The following is a 20,557-nucleotide window of genomic DNA, read 5'->3' as shown; positions in this document are numbered from 1 at the left end:
AAATGGCTCATAAGACAATCAATTTTCCTCGTGGACATTGCTTGTCAGAAGGCAGCCAAACTTTAGGAGTTGACACCTATATCAGTTCAGACAAATGGTTATCCAACATCTTCTTAAAGGCTTCCAGAGTTGGAGCATTTACAACTTCTGGAGGCAAGTTAGCAATAGCAATAGCCATAGCAGTTAGACTTATATACCGCTTCATAGGGCTTTCAGCCCTCTCTAAGCGGTTTACAGAGTCAGCATATCGCCCCCACAGTCTGGGTCCTCATTTCACCCACCTCGGAAGGATGGAAGGCTGAGTCAACCTTGAGCCGGTGAGATTAGAACCGCTGAACTGCAGATAACAGTCAGCTGAAGTGGCCTGCAGTACTGCACCCTAACCACTGCGCCACCTCGGCTCAGTTGTTCCACTGATTAATTCTTCTCACTGCCGGGAAATTTTCCTTAGTTCTAAGTTGCTTCTCTCCTTGATTAGTTTCCACCCATTGCTTCTTGTCCTGCCTTCAGGTGCTTTGGAGAATAGCTTGACTCCCTCTTCTTTGGGGCAACCCCTGAGATATCGGAACGCTGCTGTCACGTCTCCCCTAGTCCTTCTTTTCATTAAAACTAGACATACTCAATTTTGCAACCGTTTGACGTATGTTTTATAGCCTCTAGTCTCCTGAACTGCCACAACTCTGCAAAAGCAAGCAGTGTGACATGGTGGTGTTGCACACCCTCCATTAATAGAAATACTTTCCGTAGCATCTATCAGGATTAGTGGATTTTAAAAAAGCCGCTTGAATGGCTGGCTCAGATCGTAATGAGAATGCTCGAAACGGAGCTGAAGATGTTCACTCTTCTGGCCCTTTCATTTAACGGCCTTTTAGCTTCAGTGGGATTCCCAAATTGACACGGAATAGGATTTCCAAGGGCCTTAACATTCCCTGGCAGGTGACCAGATGATACCATCTACGGTTTGTAAACCTATTTCCACACTACATTAGGGATTTACCAGAGCAGGTCAATTCAATTCATTCTCCCCCTTCCCTCGTCCTTTCTCCTTCTCCCTTTCAAGGTAAAATCAAAGAGAACAGGAAGAAAGACCGGTTTTATTTATTTCTATTCATCTCACTTGTTTTGAAGCCGGTTTAGGAAGTCCACGACTTACAACAATTCGTTTAGTGACCGTTCAAAGCTACAATGGCACCAGGAGTGGAATTCATTTACCGTATTTTTCAGAGTATAAGACGCACCTTTTTCCTCCAAAAAAGAGGCTGAAAATCTGGGTGCGTCTTATACACTGAATGCAGCATTTTTTGCTTCCTGAAACCCCGCCCCTTCACCAAAATGGCTGTGCATAGCCTTTAGGAGGCTTCCAGAGAGCTCTGGGGCTGGGGGATGGCAGAAACGAGCAAAAAACAGGCTGTTTTTTGCTCAATTTTGCCCCTCCTGGAGCACTCTACAAGCCTCCTAAAGGCTATGCATGCCCCTTTTTTGAAAAAAAAAATGGGCCCGTTTTTGCAAAAAACGGGCCATTTTTGGGAAGTCTGCAGAGTGCAAAAAAAACCTTTTTTAAATTTGCCTCTTCAAAATCTTGGTGTGTATTATACTTTGGTGCGTCTTATACTCTGAAAAAATACGGTACCTTCCCTACCGGTTTGCAAATGTGAGTGCGTGTACAGCCTTCCACGCATGCACATTTCACAAAAAAGGACCTAAATGGGATGCTGTAGAGCCGGGGCAGGTGGTGGATCAATTTTTGCTACCGGTTCAGGCAAACTGGTCCAAACCGGTAGAATACCACTTCTGAACGGCGTGGGAAAAACTGGCTTATGACCATTTTTCACATTTACAACCATGGCAGCATTCCGTGGTCACGTGATCAATATTCAGATGCTTGGCACCTGACCTGACCCATATGTATGACGGTTGCAGTCTCCCATGGTCATGGGATCTCCTTTTGCGACCTGACAAGCAAAATCAAAGGGGAAGATAGATTCACTTAACAACCACATTCCGATGAAGAATTATTTGTTTTACCTATTTATTATTCTACCTGCTGAAGGGAAAGGAGCTGGCATAGGTACTGTATATAATACTGGCGATGGACTTCTTATGACCTAAAGTAGTCCTTGATTTATGACCAAAATTGAGCCCAAAATTTACGTCGCAAAACGAGACATTTGTTAAGCGAGCTTTGCCTCATCATACAACTTTTCTTGGCACAGTTGTTCAGTGAATCACTGCAGTTGTTAAATTAGTAATACAGTGGTTAAGTGGATCTGGATTCCCCAGTGAGTGGGCTTGCCAGAAGGTCGCAAAAGCAGGTCACGTAACCCCGGGACACTGCAACCGTCATAAATATGAACCAGTTGCAAAGTATCTTAATTTTGATCATATGAACATGGGGATGCGGCAACTGTTGTAAGTATGAAAAACACTCATAAATGGCATAGAAGCAGGACGGGGTGGGGGCAGGTCCACCTGCAATTTCTGCGACCAGTTCGGGCGAAGCGGCCCGAACCGGCTGAATACCACTTCCACTCATAAATCATTCTTTTCAGTGCCATCGTAACTTTGAATGGTAACTAAATGAATGGTTATTAGTATTAGTATTTATTAAACTTGTATGCCGCCCTACTCCCAGAGGGACTCAGGGCGGCGAACAAACACATGGGGAAGGGGCAATACAAAAACGAACAAGACAAACAGAATACAGAGACAGATTAAAAATACAACAAACGCAGCAATTCAAGTGGGGCCGGGAACTCAACAGCCCCAAGCCTGCCAGAACAGCCAGGTCTTGACGGCTATGTGGAAAGCCTGAAGGGTGGTGAGGGTCCGGATCTCCACGGGGAGATCGTTCCAGAGGGCTGGAGCAGCCACAGAAAAGGCCTTCCCCCGGGTGGTCGACAGTCGACACTGGCTAGCTGATGGTATCCGGAGGAGGCCTAATCTGTGGGATCTAATTGGTCGTAGGGAGGTAATTGGCAGAAGGCTGTCTCTCAAGTCGTGGCACGACATAACCGCGAACGTCAAAAGCGCGCCGACAAAACCGCGGCGCTAAAACCACAATGTCAAAAGCGCGCCGACAACAGCGCGCCGACAGAAGCGTGATTTAAGTTAAGGTAAGGTTTAGGGTTAGGTTTAGGGTTAGGTTTAGGGTTAGGTTTAGGGTTAGGTTTAGGGTTATTTTTAGGGTTATGTTACAGTGCGCTTCTGTCGGCACGCTGTTGTCGGCGCGCTTCAGCGCTCATTCGTCTCTGCAGTTTTGACGGCGCGGTTTTGTCACCGCGGTTTAGTCACACACGCTTTTGTCGTACGCGCATTTGGGCTTTAAAAGTAACGACTAGCACCTTGAAACGCGTCCGGAGTCCAATAGGCAGCCAGTGCAGCTCGCGGAGGATAGGTGTTATAAGTCAAAGACTATCTGCATTCTAGGAGGTTAAGAAGGCAAGCTTTCCCCTTTTCCTGTAAGAAATATTTTTAGTTTGTAAATTAAAACCATTCCAAGATCATTTTAACAAAGTGTTGTTGCCAAGCCTGGTCTCCTCCATCCTATAAGACTAGGCTGGATGTTTCATTCCTTTAGAGAAGGACTTTGAATTGCCTTCTGACTCTCTCCCAGGAAACTTTAAAGTTGATTTAAAGTGATGAAGACAGATGTTTTCTTGTGTCTCCCTAAGAGCTTTCAAGTGCCTTTTTTCGTCTCTGAATGTGTAGCATTATTCCATCCTATTCGCTATATAGCGCTGTCTGGTTCATTCACCAAATTCTTCCATCATTTAATTGCCAGAATTCAATCTGAGCGTCCTACGATGACCTGCGCCACATCCCTGAGGTCAAGCGGTGATAGGGAGAAGGACTTTTCTGGTTGTCTCTCCCATATTCTGCCATGCTCATCTCTGCCTCTCAAGGGTCCCTGTGGCGCCCTACCTTCCATAAGGATATGAAAGCAATCTTGTCCTACCAAGCTTTCAATCTGAATTAATCTATCTCGGAGGTAGATCTGTCACCACTCCCAGTGGTGGGATTCAAATAATTTAACAACCAGTTCTCTGCCCTAATGACCGGCTGGGTGGGCGTGGCCATGGTGCGTGTGGCCAGCGGGTGTGACAGGCAGTATTCGGCCTCCCTGCAGCCTCCTGGGAGCAAACATGGGCCACAGGGCGGGAGCACCACACCCCCTGCGCCCTGTTTTGAGCCTAGTAGGCTTCCCTTCACTTACCTGGGAACCAAAATGGGGTGCGGATGGGGTGGGGCCAGTGTTAGAAGGGAGTGGGGTTTGTGGAGAGGAGAAGAGGAGGGGGAGGAAGAGGAGGAAGACAATGACTGTGGGGGCCTTGGTAGTCTCTGAGCTTGGTGGTTTTCTTGCAGACATTTCATTACCCAATTAGGTAACATCATCAGTGCTAGAAAGTAGGTGTGTTTGCTTTGTTTTAACAATAGCAATAGCAGTTAGACTATAGCAGTTAGTCAGCCCTCTCTAAGCAACTGAGCCCAAAATTTCTATTGCTAAGCAAGTTGGTTGTTAAGTGAATTTTGCTCCATTTTATGGGGAAAGGCATTTTTTTGACCTTTCTGGCCACACTTGTTAAGGGAAGCACTGCGGTTGTTTAGTTAGTTGTTCTGACCCCCCTTCCTCGCTCGTTAACAGATGACAGTCAGACAGACTTAAAAGGAAAGAACTTCATCAGTCTCGGCTCACGCTGGCTGTGAGCCCAAAAATAAACATAAATAAAGTCTCTGACAAAAAGGTTTTACAGAAAGAAAGCAAATCACTTCTCCAAGTGTCTCTTTGAATCAAGCTTACAGAAAGCAAATCACTTATCCAAGTGCCTCTCACAAACAAACCATGACCGATGAACGACGAACCACAAACGAATGAATGAACGTTGACTTCTGTAACCAGGGCGTGGCACCATCAGTCCTTTTATCTCCAGAATAGCAATAGCAGTTAGACTTATATACCGCTTCATAGGGCTTTCAGCCCTCTCTAAGCGGTTTACAGAGTCAGCATATCGCCCCCAACAACAATCCGGGTCCTCATTTTACCCACCTCAGAAGGATGGAAGGCTGAGTCAACCCTGAGCCGGTGAGGTTTGAACAGCCGAACTGCAGAACTGCAGTCAGCTGAAGTAGCCTGCAGTGCTGCATTTAACCACTGCGCCACCTCGGGTCACCTCGGTTTCCTGATGTAGTATTTCCTTAATTGGGGTGTTGTTTGCTACTTGATTGTAAGTCTAGTATTAATCTTGAGGTTAATGTTTGTTTAGCTGGTAAGGAGGTTTTGGGGGTCTTTTAGTTTCCTCGTTGGCCTTTTCGGTTGTCTTTGTTGAATGGTATGTCCATGTTGTTTATCTCTCTGTGCTTGTTAATGTGTCTGAGATTTGCCTGAGTGCTAGACATCCAGACAAATTTTAGCTAGATTAATACTCAGATAATAGTTTCATTTCTTTTCTTTTCTGATAATAGAGGTAATAAATTGACCGTCTGGATGTATCTTGTGTTGTCCTCAACGCTCTGGAATGAGTATTGTTTGAATCTATAATGTCATCAGTACCGTGGCACGACACAACCGCGCTCGACTAAAGCGCGCCCGATTAAACCGCGTCGCTGACGTCATCAACAGGGCGACAACAGCGAGCGCGGAGAAAGAAGGGCGCTTTAAATAGCGCTTTGAAAGCAAGCCGATTCAAGTTAAGGTAAGGGTTAGGTTTAGGGTTAGGTTTAGGGTTAGGGTTAGGGTTAGGGTTAGGTTTAGGGTTAGGTTTAGGGTTAGGTTAAGGGTTAGGATTAGGATTAACGTTAGGTTAAGGGTTAGGTTTAGGGTTAGGTTTAGGGTTAGGTTTAGGGTTAGGTTTAGGGTTAGGTTTAGGATTAGGTTTAGGGGGGTTAGGTTTAGGTTTAGGGGTTAATTTTAGGTTTAGGGGTTAATTTTAGGTTTAGCGTTTACAGCGTGCTTTTTTCTCCGTGCTGTTGTTGCCCTGTTGATGACGTCAGCTACGCGGTTTCGTCGAGCGCCCTTTAGTCGAACGTGGTTTTGTGGTGGAACCCATCAGTACAAAACATGCTATAATTAAAGTAACAACAACTACTTCTATCATTACTTCAAGCTAGCCTATATTTCCTCTATGGCTAAAGAAAGAAGCATCTTTCTTTCCTTCAGAAAAAAAAAAAACTGTTTTCCTAAAACTGTTAGCTAAACTCTGAAATATTCCAGTCCCACAAGATTTTAATATCAAGCTCATATTATTCTCCTTCTGAGTTTGGTTAATAAAACTCAATTTTGATAAATGTTAAGAGGGTGGGGTGGGGGTTAGAGCCAGTATGGAATATATAGTAGCTAAGGTAGCAGTGCACAGAACTGGAAGGAAAATCTATTGCTCATAATGAAATCTTTCGTTTGGTTCCTATGAGGTTTCATTTCATTTCATTTGATTTTCTTTCTTACTTTAAATATATATTTTTATTATTTACATATAAGTATACCGAACGCAGTGTGACCTTGGAGTTCTAGTGGATGATCACTTAAACAAGAGCCAGCAGTGTGTGGCAGCAGCCAAAAAAAGCTAATACAATCCTGGGTTGTATAAACAGAAGCATAGAATCAAGATCACATGAAGTATTACTACTGCTTTACAAAAACCTTAGTAAGGCCACACCTGGAATACTGCATCCAGTATTGGTCATCACCAGAGGTGGGTTCCTACTAGTTCGCACCTATTCGGTAGAACCGGTTCATCAAATCTACCGGACCGGTTAGAAGAGGTTCCACCAGTGGACCCAGAAAGCAGGCCACACCTACAAAAAAATTTGAAACCCACCACTGACACACACACACACACAGACTCACACAGAGAAAGAGAAAGAAAGGAAGAAATAAATAAAAAAGAAAGAAAAGTGAGAGAGAGATGAAAGAAAAAAAGGAAAAAGGGACAGAGACAAAAGGAAGAGGAGAGAGAGAGAGAGAGAGAGAGAGAGAGAACACACATGGCCGGCAAGCCACTCCCACAAAGGAGGCCACACCCACAGAGTAGGTTCGAAAAAATTTTGAAACCCACCACTGGTCACCACCTTACAAAAAACATGTTGAGACCTTGGAAAAAGTTCAGAGAAGAGCAACTAAGATGATCGAAGGCCTGGAGACTAAAACATATGAAGAAATTCTGCAGGATTTGGGTTGGGCTAGTCTAAAGAAAACAAAAATTAGGGGCGACATGATAGCAGTATTCCAGTATTTGAGGGGCTGCCACAAAGAAGAGGGGTTCAAATTATTTTACAAAGCGCCAGAGGGCCGGACAAGAAACAATGGTTGGAAACTAACCAAAGAGAGAAGCAACCTGCAATTAAGGAGATACTTCCTAAGAGTGAGGACAATTAACCAGTGGAACCGTTTGCCTTCAGAAATCCTGGACACTCCACTACTGGAGGTTCTTAAGAAGAAACTAGACTGCCACTTATCTGAAATAGTATAGGTTCTCCTGCTTGAGCAGGGGGCTGGACTAGAAGACCTCCAAGTTCCCTTCCAACCCTATTCTATTCTAAAAATATTCACAGCTGCTTCCTTGGCCTCTTTGACAAGAGGAAAGAAATGTATATTTGTTTTTCTTGTTTTGAGGAGGCCAATTTGTCATTCCTGCTCTTCCAATTTGCATAGCCCACGTTAGGCAAAATCTGATCAGCAAAAAAAATGCTCTAGGGGGGGGGTATTTACTTGCTTAGTTTAAGGTTGTTGTTTGGATTTTGTTTTGTTTTGTTTTAGGAATTTTATGGTCCTTTCTGTAGTAGCAATAAAGTGATATGAAGCAGGATTAAAAAAAACCTGATTATTAAATCTCCTTCCTAAAAATATCCCGAGCAAAGCATTATATTTAGTTACTTGACACATCTGATCTTCTTAAATTTATACGATGGAGTGGCCATTTTGTTCATTTGTCCTTTCACAGGCTATTAAATGATACCACTTTCTTCTTCTTCTTCTTCTTCTTCTTCTTCTTCTTCTTCTTCCTCTTCTTCTTCTTCTCCCTCTCTCTCTTTCTCTCTCTCCTCCTCCTACAGTGTTTTTCACTGCTTGGTATTAATCTCAGGTTATCTGGAGTTTGATTGCTCACCAGAAAGTGTTGTGTGGTTCTTTAGCATTTTGATTGTCTCTTTTGAATGGTTGTGTAGATGTTATTTATCTCTATGTGCCAGTTGGCTGATTTATCTGAGTGCCAGGCTTCCAAGAATTCCCTAACTTTTGTTGATCTAGGATGCAACACCGCAATCAAGAGACCATCAACTCGGCATACTAATCAAGGAAGCAACAAGAACATTCCCACCCATAACGACAGAGCAAAATATTAGTATACAAATAGAGAGCAAACTCCACTCCCTCCTGGCACTGATGATGTTACATAGTTAGATAATGAAACATCTCCAAGAAAACAACCAAGTTTAGAGACGCCAAGGACCTCACCGTTCAATTCTGAGCTACAAATATTCTCTTGTATTAGAACTGGAATTGCCTTGAAAATCATTCTTTTAAAACCCTTCAACCAGAAGGCTGCCTTGTTTAAACAATGGGAACATTATCTATGTTGCTTCCAGTCATACAACATATTCTTTCCTGAACTCAGTTGAACTGGAGGTCCTTGATATTTCCAGTTCCCTGCTGTTGGAAGAAATATCCATCTGTTTCAAGCTGGGAGAAAAACAGAGGCGGATTGGAAAGATGGTTTAATGATGACCACATGGAGTTGAGAGTGAGGGGGTTTTATACCTTCTCTTGAACTTTCAACTTGAGCTTCCTGTTGCTGTGCAAGAACGTTTTCTAGTGGCTGTTGTAGGGGTCATAGTTGGCTCTGTAGGTTATCTCAGCTCCCAGGTTTGGTTGAAGTTAAGGGCTAATCCTACCTTTGTTCAGGCCTTGCTACAGGGCATTTGCTTATGAATAGAGCTATCTATCTCTTTATCCCTTAAGTGCTGACATCAAAAAAGGGAGTCAAACTATTTTCCAAGGCACCTAAGGGTAGAACAAGAAGCAATGGTTGTAAACTCATCAAGGATAGAAGCAACTTAGATCTGAGAAGAAATTTCCTGACAGTTAGAACAATTAATCAGTGGAACAGAAGTTGCCTCCAGAAGTTGTGAATGCCCCAACACTGGAAGTCTTTAAAAAGATGTTGGATAGCCATTTGTCTGAAACGGTTTCCTGCCTAGGCAGGGGGTTGGACTAGAAGACCTCCAAAGTCCCTTCCAACTCTGCTATTGTATTGGATTGTATTGTATCTGCTGTGAGCTGTTAAGGAAGGTGGGGGCTGCTTTCCAAGAGCACGTTTCTCCATTTCTCATCCAGGGAAATATAACGTTCTGCCTTTTTAATATTTCTCAAAATATTTCATTCTTCTAGGAGAGGTAAAGGTAAAGGTTCCCCTCGCACATATGTGCTACTCATCCCCACCAAAGGTGGTTCCTATTTTTCTACTTGCATTTTTACATGCTTTCAAACAGCTAGGTTGGCAGAAGCTGGGACAAGTAACAGGAGCTCACTCTGTTAAGCGGCGCTAGGGATTCGAACCGTCGAACGGCCAACCTTTCTGATCGACAAGCTTAGCGTCTTAGCCACTGAAGGGAGGGGTGGGGGCTAACTTTCTCCACTGCCAAAAACGGTGGATCCTATGGATGTTATGAAACCGACACTATGATTCATGATTTGTTGGATTCAGAGAATCATAGAGTTGGATTCATAACATCCGTAGAACCATAGAGCTGCATTCGACACCCACAGCTCTCCAGCACTGCTCAAATTCTGCTTGCCTGAATCGAGGCAGGAGAAAGATGGAGCCCAGGACGGCTCTTTCACAATAAACAATTATTCTCCAGGTGCACAAACTGAATTCCAAGCCAATCCAAGCACACCAGGGGGAAAAAAAAAGAAAGAAAGGCAGCTCTATCACAGAATCAATTTTGCAGTGCTTTGCTTGCACACAGCAGAGATATAAATGACGGCGGGAGCTGCAAGTCAATTGAAGCTTCAAGACTGCAGGGAGTTGAGGGCTAAAAGAAGAAAGAAGGCAAGAAGGATATTGTCGTGCACTCAACAAAATAATGATAAAGCAGGAACCGGTTGCCACCTCTCCAGGGAAATGTTCTGTCAAAATAAAAAAAAAGGCAAACTAATACAGTTCCAGGAGTGTCTCCCATTACCAATAAATATATTCTTCCTTTCACTGCCGGCATTTTAAATGCAGATGTGTTTTTCTGGCTTGACATGATCGGTGTTGGTGAACAGTTCAAATATTCATTTGGCTTGTACTTGCTGGCAATGGTGATGTGAAAATTCAATAAAAACAGTGCATTTTCGGCACGTGGCACTTTCTTCTTCTTCTTCTTCTTCTTCTTCTTCTTCTTCTTCTTCTTCTTCTTCTTCTTCTTCTTCTTCTTCTTCTTTTCTTCTTCTTCTTCTTCTTCTTCTCCTTCCTTCCTTCCTTCTTCCTTTCTTCCTTCTTCCTTCTTCCTTTCTTCCTTCTTCCTCCTTCCTCCTCTTTCTTCTTCTTCTTCTTCTCCTTCCTTCCTTCTTCCTTTCTTCCTCCCTCCTTCCTCCTTCCTCCTCTTTCTTCTTCTTCTTCTTCTTCTTCTCCTTCTCCTTCTCCTTCCTTCCTTCCTCCTTCCTCCTCTTTCTTCTTCTTCTTCTTCTTCTTCTCCTTCCTTCCTTCTTCCTCCTCTTTCTTCTTCTTCTTCTTCTTCTTCTTCTTCTTCTTCTTCTTCTTCTCCTTCCTTCCTTCCTTCTTTCTTCCTTCTTCCTCCTTCCTCCTTCCTCCTTCCTCCTCTTTCTTCTTCTTCTTCTTCTTCTTCTTCTTCTTCTTCTTCTTCTTCTTCTCCTTCCTTCCTTCCTCCTTCCTCCTCTTTCTTCTTCTCCTTCTTCTTCTTCTTCTTCTCCTTCCTTCCTTCTTCCTCCTCTTTCTTCTTCTTCTTCTTCTTCTTCTCCTTCCTTCCTTCCTTCTTCCTTCCTTCTTCCTCCTTCCTCCTTCCTCCTTCCTCCTCCTCCTCCTCCTCCTTCTTCTTCTTCTTCTCCTTCCTTCCTTCCTTCCTTCTTTCTTCCTCCTTCCTCCTTCCTCCTTCCTCCCTCCTCCTCCTCCTCCTCCTCCTTCTTCTTCTTTATAACTCAGCCATCTATTTGGCTGATGGAAAAGCAACATTCTGAAGCTTAAGAAAATCTACAATAATTGAGGGTTATTTTTTTTTTAAAAAAAAAAGCAAAAGCTTAGGATATCTGTAACTGGCCACAATGAGAAAGGCAAAGATAAAATTGCTTGAGTATCTAGAGGTTCAGCTACACTACCATGTTTCCCACAAAATAAGGTAGAGTCTTATTTTCTTTTGATCCCCAAAATAAGCGCTTGGCCTTATTTTCAGGGAGGTCTTATTATTTTGGGAGTGCAAGAAGCGGCAAGCGTGGTCACCTCATGGCTGCTGCTGTGTTGCAATATTTTCAGGGAGGGCTTATTTTAGCGCATGCGCTCAAAGGCCCGATTGGGCTTATTATCCAGGGAGGTCTTAATTTTGGGAAAACAGGATATATTTTTTAAGTCTCTGTTCATTCTAAACAGCAGCGCAAAAGGACATCCAATAACCTTTTTACCCATCATAGTTGGATAGCTCTTAAGCTAGATCAGGGATCTCCAAATGTGGAAACTTTAAGGCTTGGAGGAAGGGAGGGAGGGAGGAAGAGAGAGAGAGAGAGAGGATGTATTTTCAATACATTCAATATATTCAACCCTTTCCCAGTGGTGTATAATCCACTGCCACACTTTTGTCCTTCCAAAATATCTTGAAGACATGGCTATGCCAATTAGCTTTTTATTTATTGTTCTAAACTGCACTTTATTCAATATGTAAGCTGCCTAGAATCGCCTTTGCACGATGGACAGCATATTAGATAAATAGATAATATAGATGATAGATCGCAGATAGATAGATAGATGATGGACAGACTGATAGATAAACATACAATAGATGATAGATAGGTGTGTGTGAGAGAGCGAAAACATAGAAGAGAGGAAGGGAGGGAAGGAGGGAGGAAGGGACGAAGGAAGGAAGAAGATACATACATAGGTAGACAGACAGATGAAAAAATGTTTGGCTTTTAAGATTTCTTCACAGAAAGCTCAAGCATTCAAGTGGGTGGACAGAGTGAACAGGCCATTCTGTGGAAAATAAAGTCCCCGCTCTTGTCTATTTTTGGAGCAGTTGAAAGAGTGAATGAAAGAATAATTGAAACAGCATGGGCAATTCTTTTTTGCACGTACTTATCACTTATCACAGTTTAAGAGTTCTTCAAGAGGCAGGCAGAATATATATATATATATATATATATATATATATATATATATATATATATATATATATATATATATATATATATATGATATAGATAGATAGATAGACAGACAGACAGACAGACATAGAGAGAGAGAGAGAGAGAGAGGGAGGGAGGGAGAGATAGAGTGTATGTATGTATGTATGTATATATTTTCTGCTGATAAATAAATGAAGGGAGACTATATAGATCTATTTCAAGCTATTTAGCTCTCATCAGAGCTAGCTATACCCTTACTGGGAATCGAACCTGGGATGTATTACATATTAGACAGCTATATTAGCCACTAAGCCACAGGCTCTCCTCCTTTATCATATACATACATACACATACATACATACACACATCAGGGTTGTGTTTGATCTTGGGGTGGGGAGATAATGCACATAGCCAGGGTGGGTGTGGCTAGCTTGACATCACTTGTGTCGGGATGCCTGTAGTCGACTGAGGGCTCTGCCAGTGAAAACGAGCTCTTGAGCTCCGTTTTCGGCTGTGATGGCCTCCTGCAATCCTTTGCCTGTGAAAATGGAGCTTGGGAGGGCTGTTCACGGCGCTCCTGAGCTCCATTTCTGCTGGCAGAGATAACACCGGCTGGTCCTTCACTGTTTCCAAGACAGTTCCACAGGCCAGATCTACTGTATTTTTGGAGTATAAGACGCACCCGCCCCCCCAAAAAAGAGGTTGAAAATCTGGTTGCATCTTATACATTGAATACAGCATTTTTGGCCTCCCAAAACCCTGCCCCCTTCACAAAAATGAATGTGCAGAGGGTTTGGGAGGCCTGCAAAATGCTCCTGGGGGCTGGGGAGGGCAAAAATGAGCGAAAAATGGGTGGGGTTTTTTTGCTCATGTTTGCCCTCCTCCCCCAGCTCCCAGGAGCACTCTACAAGCTTCCTAAAGGCTATCCATGGTATCTTTTGGCAAAAATAGGACCGTTTTCATGAAAAACAGGCCGTTTTTTGCTCATTTTTGCCTCCCCAGCCCTAGGAACACTTTGCAGGCCTCTCAAACTCTCTGCATGCGCTGTGTGTCACAAAAAAATGAGGCGTACAGAAGGTTTGGGAGGTCTGCAGAGTGCAAAAACTTTTTTTAAAATTTACCTCTTGAAAATCTTGGTGCGTCTTATACTCCGGTGCGTCTTATACTCCGAAAAATACAATAAATACCCCATGGGCCGGATTCAGCCCCCGGGCCTTGAGTTTGACACAGCTGCTTTACAAGATCTGAAGCAGCCAAAGAGAAATTCCTCTTTCTTTTTTTTATGTGGACACAAACACACACACACACACACACACACACAAGGAAAGGGGGGAAATCACCTTCTGACAATGGTTGAGTTAATGGGGATGTGATTAATGAATACACAGACGAAATGCATTCTCTCCTTTAATGGAAGCACCCTTAATTGAGACAAATTTAAGTGCCAGACGTTAGTTAGCAGCAATTGCAAACCAGAACAATAAAATACTAAGAAGAAGGAAAGGTTGTTTGCATACTCTTTTCCGGAGGAATTCAGTGATTTATCCCCTGACAATCACAAGTGTTTGCTAAGGAATATCCCCGGCACAAAATTAGAAGTCTTCTTTTTTATCAAATGCATTTAAAAAAGAAAAAAAACCTCATGGATAACTTTGTTCTTCCTCTGTATGATCCAAAATTGGCATTATAAATTTTATTAATTTTCTAAGGCAGTCGTCACATTTTATTCCTGTCTCCGTGGCTCGTTTTCAAAATTACAGGCAGTCCTCGGCATGCCCATTCATTTAGTGTCTGCTTCAGCTTACAATGATGCTGAGAAAAAGGGGCTTATAACAGGTCCTCGCTTTTATGACCGTTGTGGCATCCCTGTGATCATATGATCTTGATTTGGGCACAACTTTGAGGGCTTCAGAGTCACAACCTCTATGCAAAAAAAAAAAAACCACATCTTTACTCATTCAGCAGAAAATGTGAATATAAATCAGTGTTTTTCATTCTGGATAATTTTCAGGTGGGTGGACTTCAACTCCCAGAATTCCATAGTCAGTGACCGTTGGAAAGAATATGGGGCTGACTTTGAGTCTGCAAAGTTTGATAAGACTTTCGCATAAATAGTTTGCAGGAGTGGTGGGATTCAATTTTTTTTTACTACTGGTTCTGTGGGCATGACTTGGTGGGGGTGGCTTGGTGGGGGTGGCATGGCTTGGTGGGGGTGGCAGAGGAAGGATACTGTAAAATCTCCATTCCCTTCCCAGTTCAGGAGAACATTACTGCAAAATCCCCATTTCCTCCTGCTCAGCTGGGACTCGGGAGGCAATGAATAGATGGGGGCGTGGCCAGCCAGAGGTGTTTTGCCGGTTGTCTGAACTACTCAAAATTTCTGCTACTGGTTCTCCAGAACTGGTCGGAACCTGCTGAATACCACCTCTGGTTTGCAATAACGAAGGAAAAAGTTGATGAAGCATTGCCATATTCCATGATAATCATTGTGTGAGAATGTTCATAACTGTTATCAAAGTTACAAATGAAATCTCCCAAAAATTGGAGAACCCAGCAACAGGCTTCTGCATCATTTTTGCCATGCATTTGTCTGCATGACCCAAAGCCATTTAAGTCATTTCTCTCTTCTTTGAGAGCTATTGAGATGGCTAACTTTGAGATAGAGAGAGTTTAGTCTAGTGGTTAAGGCACCGCACTAGAAACCAGGAGTTTGTGAGTTCTAGTACCACCTTAGGCATAAAAGCCAAATAGGCAACTTTGGGCTGATCACTAAGAAACATTGAGTTCTAGTCCTAGCTTTAAGTGTGAAGGCCAAGTGGGTGACTTTGGGCCAATGACCAGGAGCCTGTGAGCTCTAGTCCTGCCTTAGGCATGAAAGTGTCCGGGTGACTTTGGGTCAATGCCCAGAAAGTTTGATTCTAGTCCTGCATTAGGCGTGGAAGCCAGCTAGGTGACTTTGAGCCAATCACCAGGAACCAGGAGTTCTAGTCCTGCCTTAGGCATGAAAATATCTGAGTGACTTCGAGCCAACCCCCGGAACATGGTGAGTTCTAGTCCCATTTCAGGCATTAAAAAAAAACAACCCAGCTGGGTGATTTTGGGCTAGTTCCTCTAGAGTCCTACAGATGTCTGCTCAAGTCGTCAAAGTCTTTCAGGGTAATGTTGATAAGCACCCACCTTTATCTCCCTTGAAACGCTGCCAGAGACCTAATTGCTAATTAGTTTTGTGAGGCCAAGCGAAGCACAGAGTCAAACGGAGCTTCTCAGAGTTTGAACCGACCAGAATGAACTAATTGCTTTCCACAAAGGCTCACCTCCATTCGCTCCTCTTTTATGTCTTATGGGAGAGACCAATCATCTTCAAGTCTTACTCCCGAGTTGTCCCTTTTTTCTTAATTGTTCTTGCCTTCTGACAGCTCTGCGCATGCGCACATTGGGAACAGGTTCCCCCTCTTCCTCTGCCTCGCTGATGTCAGACTCCAGAGGCTCCGGAGGTAGCCCATAACTACCAGATGGCCTTGGCCCCCTTTCTGCCTCCGACGCAGAGCCCTCATCTGAGCCTTCCCCAGACTCCAGGACTGGCCCATGTTCCTCCCCAACCTCCTCACTGTCTGATTCTGCTGCCAGCTCTGCAGGCTGCTGGCGGAACCACAGCACCAAGCATACACAACAATGAAGAGATGTTGCCGATGTAACACTGTCATAGCAAGAAATGGCACTTATGAAAAGATGCATTAACCCCATTTCAGCTCCTTCACAGAAGAACTGATTATGTGTGTATCGATTGCAGAAAACAGATTGCATATCACTCTACATTTAATAAAAAAGGAATTAGCCCCGCATCTCTTCTTTTGATTGATAGAGATAACCAGCAATAACTGTCTGTTTGTCCTTTCCGGGAAACTGAACGGTTTCAAGTCTCTAAAATGAAAAATGCTACACCAAGGATTTGTTTATTCCCCAGGTTCCGCAGTGATTTGCCATCGTCTTCACGTACGTAGAAAACATAACACGGTTATTATTGTGGTTGATCGCACAGTCAGCCAGATGTGTAAACTGGATTTGGCACTTTTATCCAGCTAACCTTCCGAAGGGATTGGGATAGGCAGATGTTGTTTGATGGTGTTGGAAGTATTGTCGCAGGGTGTGTGAGCTGTACACGTAAAACTGCGTTTTGCAACTGACAGATGGTGGTTTTGTCAAATGGTGTCCCAGATGTTTTGGTATTGCAATCAACACCCTTGTCGCCACCTTTCCTTTCTTTTGCCACAGTCGCTCCATTTCTATTCGCAGGTCTTCACATTTTGTGATTTTTCTCCTTCCGCCATCTTGAATTTCTTGACCACTCTGCGTACAGACACCCATTCTTTGAATGGGCACCAAGATTTGCACGTAGGAGAGATCCCAAGTGGAAAATGTTGGGGTAATGCAAAGACCACTGAAACTCAGAACTTTGGAAAACTTTAACTTTATTAAAAGTTAGGAAAATAAGAAGCAAAATATTTAAATGAAAAAAAGAAACAAATGAAAAATGGATACGAAACCAGATTATGTATTGCTAGCATTAATCACCCACAATGAATTTGGTTAAGTGACAAAGTGGAGGAAAATTGCTCTAACAGCTTTAGAGTTGTCTAAAGTCAACTTAGGAAATGAGCATCTGCATTTTTCTTTCTTTCCCCTTTCTTTTTTTCCCCTTTGAGGGGGAGAAATGGACATTATAGTGTGGTCTTAAACTAAGACTGTCTAACTTTGTTGTTTGTATGTACAGTGAGAACTTGTCCACTGGAGACAAATTCCTTCCGTGTCCAATCACATTTGGTCAACAAACTGTTCTGTTCTCTTCCATTCCATTCCATTCCATTCTGTTCCTTCTGTTCCATTCCATTCCATTTCATTTCATATTTTATTCCATTCCATTCCATATTCTATTCTATTCCATTCCTTTTCTTCTATTCCATTCCATTCTGTTCTGTTCCTTCTGTTTTGTTCCATTCCATTCTATTTTTTCTATTCTATTCCATTTCATTCCAAATATTGTTCTGTTCTGTTCTGTTCCATTTCATTCCATACTGTATTCCATTCCATATTCTATTCCATTCCATTCCATATTCTATTCCATTCCATTCCATATTCTATTCCATTCCATTCCATACTGTTCTTTCTGTTCTGTTCCATTCCATTCCATTTTTTCTATTCTATTCCATTCCATTCCAAATATTGTTCTGTTCTGTTCTATTCCATTCCATTCCATTTCATTCCATATTTTATTCCATTCCGTATTCTATTCCATTCCATTCCATTCTATTCTCTTCCATTCCATTCTATTCTCTTCCATTCCATTCTCTTCTCTTCCATTCCATTCCATTCTGTTTCTTCTATTCTGTTCCATTCCATTTTTTTCTATTCTATTCCATTCCATTCCAAATATTGTTCTGTTCTGTTCTATTCCATTTCATTCAATATTCTATTCCATTCCATATTCTATTCCATTCCATATTCTATTCCATTCCATTCCATTCTGTTCTATTCTGTTCCTTCTGTTCTGTTATGTTCCATTCCATTTTTTTTCTATTCTATTCCATTCCATTCAAAATATTGTTCTGTTCTGTTCTATTCTATTCTATTTTATTCTATTCTATTCTTAATCTTGGCATAAGAAGTCGGAAGACGTTCTTTGTATATATTTCTATTTTCCTTTCTTTTTCTTCATACCACTTTGTGCATTTCTACCCCTCTTCTTTTTGTCCGCTGTATCCATTCTCTTGATTGTTAGTTTAAGTTTGTTGAGGGGTTGTTTTTTTTGTATGTATGCTTTGTAAAATTTAATAAAACAATGAAGCAAGAAAAAAAGATAGGAACATTTGCTCAAGGAAAAGTTGAGTGACACCGTCCAGATGGCATGACCTTGTTCCTGCTTGCATCAAAAGAATAGAAAGAAAATGCAGATCACCAGACTGGTTTTTTTTTAGACTCAGCAGACACCCAGAAAGGAATGCAGAAAACACATGCCATCTTTTTCAACAACTGGTATTTAATAGCTTCCTATCTTTAGCATAAGGTGGCTCAGTGGCTAAGACGCTGAGCTTGTCGATCAGAAAGGTCAGCAATTTGGCGGTTCGAATCCCTAGCACCGCGTAATGGAGTGAGCTCCCGTTACTTGTCCCAGCTTCTGCCAACCTAGCAGTTCGAAAGCAGGTAAAAAATGCAAGTAGAAAAATAGGAACCACCTTTGGTGGGAAGGGAACAGCGTTCCGTGCGCCTTCGGCATTGAGTCATGCCAGCCACATGACCACAGAGACGTCTTCGGACAGCGCTGGCTCTTCGGCTTTGAAATGGAGATGAGCATCACCCCCTAGAGTCAGGAACGACTAGAATATATGTGCAAGGGGAATCTTTGCCTATCTTTAGCATCAGCATATATACTTCTCTAAGGTCTGGGATGAAACATATCTGATTTTTTTTCAAATATCATTTTCATGAATCCCTCAAGTTCACAATTTAAAGACTCTGTTCTATGCATTCCTTTGTCATTGGTTGCAAAATTGTAGGTCAGTAAGTTAGCAATACTTGTAATAAATCATGAATAGCAATATAGTCGTTCTGTCTCTCTCATTCTCTCTCTCTCTGTGTCTCTCTGCAGAAATAACACACACAAAAATCTACTCCAATGAATTTATTATTTAGTTTCCAGAGTATTATAATCAGGATTGTACGAGGATGCCAGAAGAATTAGTTATGCATTGCCTTTTTGTAAAGAAAGAAAAATGTTATAATCTTGCTTCATGAGGTTTAAATCCCTTGATATGAAATTTGCAGTAGCATGCAATGAGATATTTATGGTCACGGTGTGATTAAGATAGGTATGTTTGCTGACAAATATTAATACTTTAAATAGCTCTCGCCTCTTTGTTCTGTGGCTATAATCTCTGAATTGCAATAATTCTATAAATGAGGGAAACAGCAGGACATTTTCTGTGGCGTTCGGCTGAGGTAAAGTTATCTTTCAATTCTTAAACACCTCAAGGGAGAAAGTTTGGCCTACTGGTTAAGGCACCAAGTTAGAAAGCAGAAGGTTGTGAGTTCTAGTCCCGCCTTAGCCATGAAAGACAGCTGGGTGACTTTGGGTCAATCACCAGGAGATGTTGAGTTCTAGTCCCACCTTAGCCATGAAAGCCGACTAGTCAATTACCTTACTAGTCAATTACCAGGAAAACCAGAATTGCTTAGGCAAGAAAGCCTGCTGGGTAACTTTGGGCCTCTCATCAGGAGACTATGAGTTCTAGTCCCACCTTAGGCATGAAATCTAACTGGGTGACTTTGAGCCAATCACCAGGGGACAGTGAGTTCTAGTCCCACCTTAGGCATGAAAGCTAATTGGGTGAGTTTGAGCCAATCACCAGGGGACAGTGAGTTCTAGCCCCACCTTAGGCATGAAGGCTAACTGGGTGACTGAGCCAATCACCAGAGGACAGTGAGTTCTAGTCCCACTTTAGGCATGAAATCTAACTGGGTGACTTTGAGCCTATCACCAGGGGACTGTGAGTTCTAGTCCCACCTTAGGCATGAAATCTAATTGGGTGACTTTGGGCCAATCACCAGGAGACAATGAGTTCTAGTCCTGCCTTAGGCATGAAAGCCTGCTGGGTGACTTTGGGCCAATCACCAGGAGACGGTGAGTTCTAGTCCCACCTTAGGCATGAAAGCTAACTGGGTGACTTTGAGCCTGTCACCAGGGGACAGTGAGTTCTAGTCCCACCTTAGGTATGAAAGCTAACTGGGTGACTTTGAGCCTGTCACCAGGGGACAGTGAGTGATAGTCCCACCTTAGGCATGAAAGCTAACTGGGTGACTTTGACCCTGTCACCAGGGGACAGTGAGTTCTAGTCCCACCTAAGGCATGAAAGCTAACTGGGTGACTTTGACCCTGTCACCAGGGGACAGTGAGTTCTAGTTCCACCTTAGGCATGAAATCTAACTGGGTGACTTTGACTCTGTCACCAGGGGACTGTGAGTTCTAGTCCCACCTTAGACATAAAAGCCAGACAGACGGTTGGACTAGAATCCGCCAAAGTCCCATTCAACCATGTTATTCTATATTTAAACACGACATGATGTTACAATCTGCCTCTTTCAAAAGTTTTCTTCCACTTTCCTTCTTTTGGAAACCTTTCCTCCAAAGCTCTTTTGATCCAGATTCTGAATTCCATGTTCTGTTTTCTTATTTCT

This window comes from Thamnophis elegans, chromosome 9 (genome assembly GCF_009769535.1).
Source record: "Thamnophis elegans isolate rThaEle1 chromosome 9, rThaEle1.pri, whole genome shotgun sequence".
NCBI lineage: Eukaryota > Metazoa > Chordata > Lepidosauria > Squamata > Colubridae > Thamnophis > Thamnophis elegans.
Note: the sequence above shows the minus strand (reverse complement) of the source record.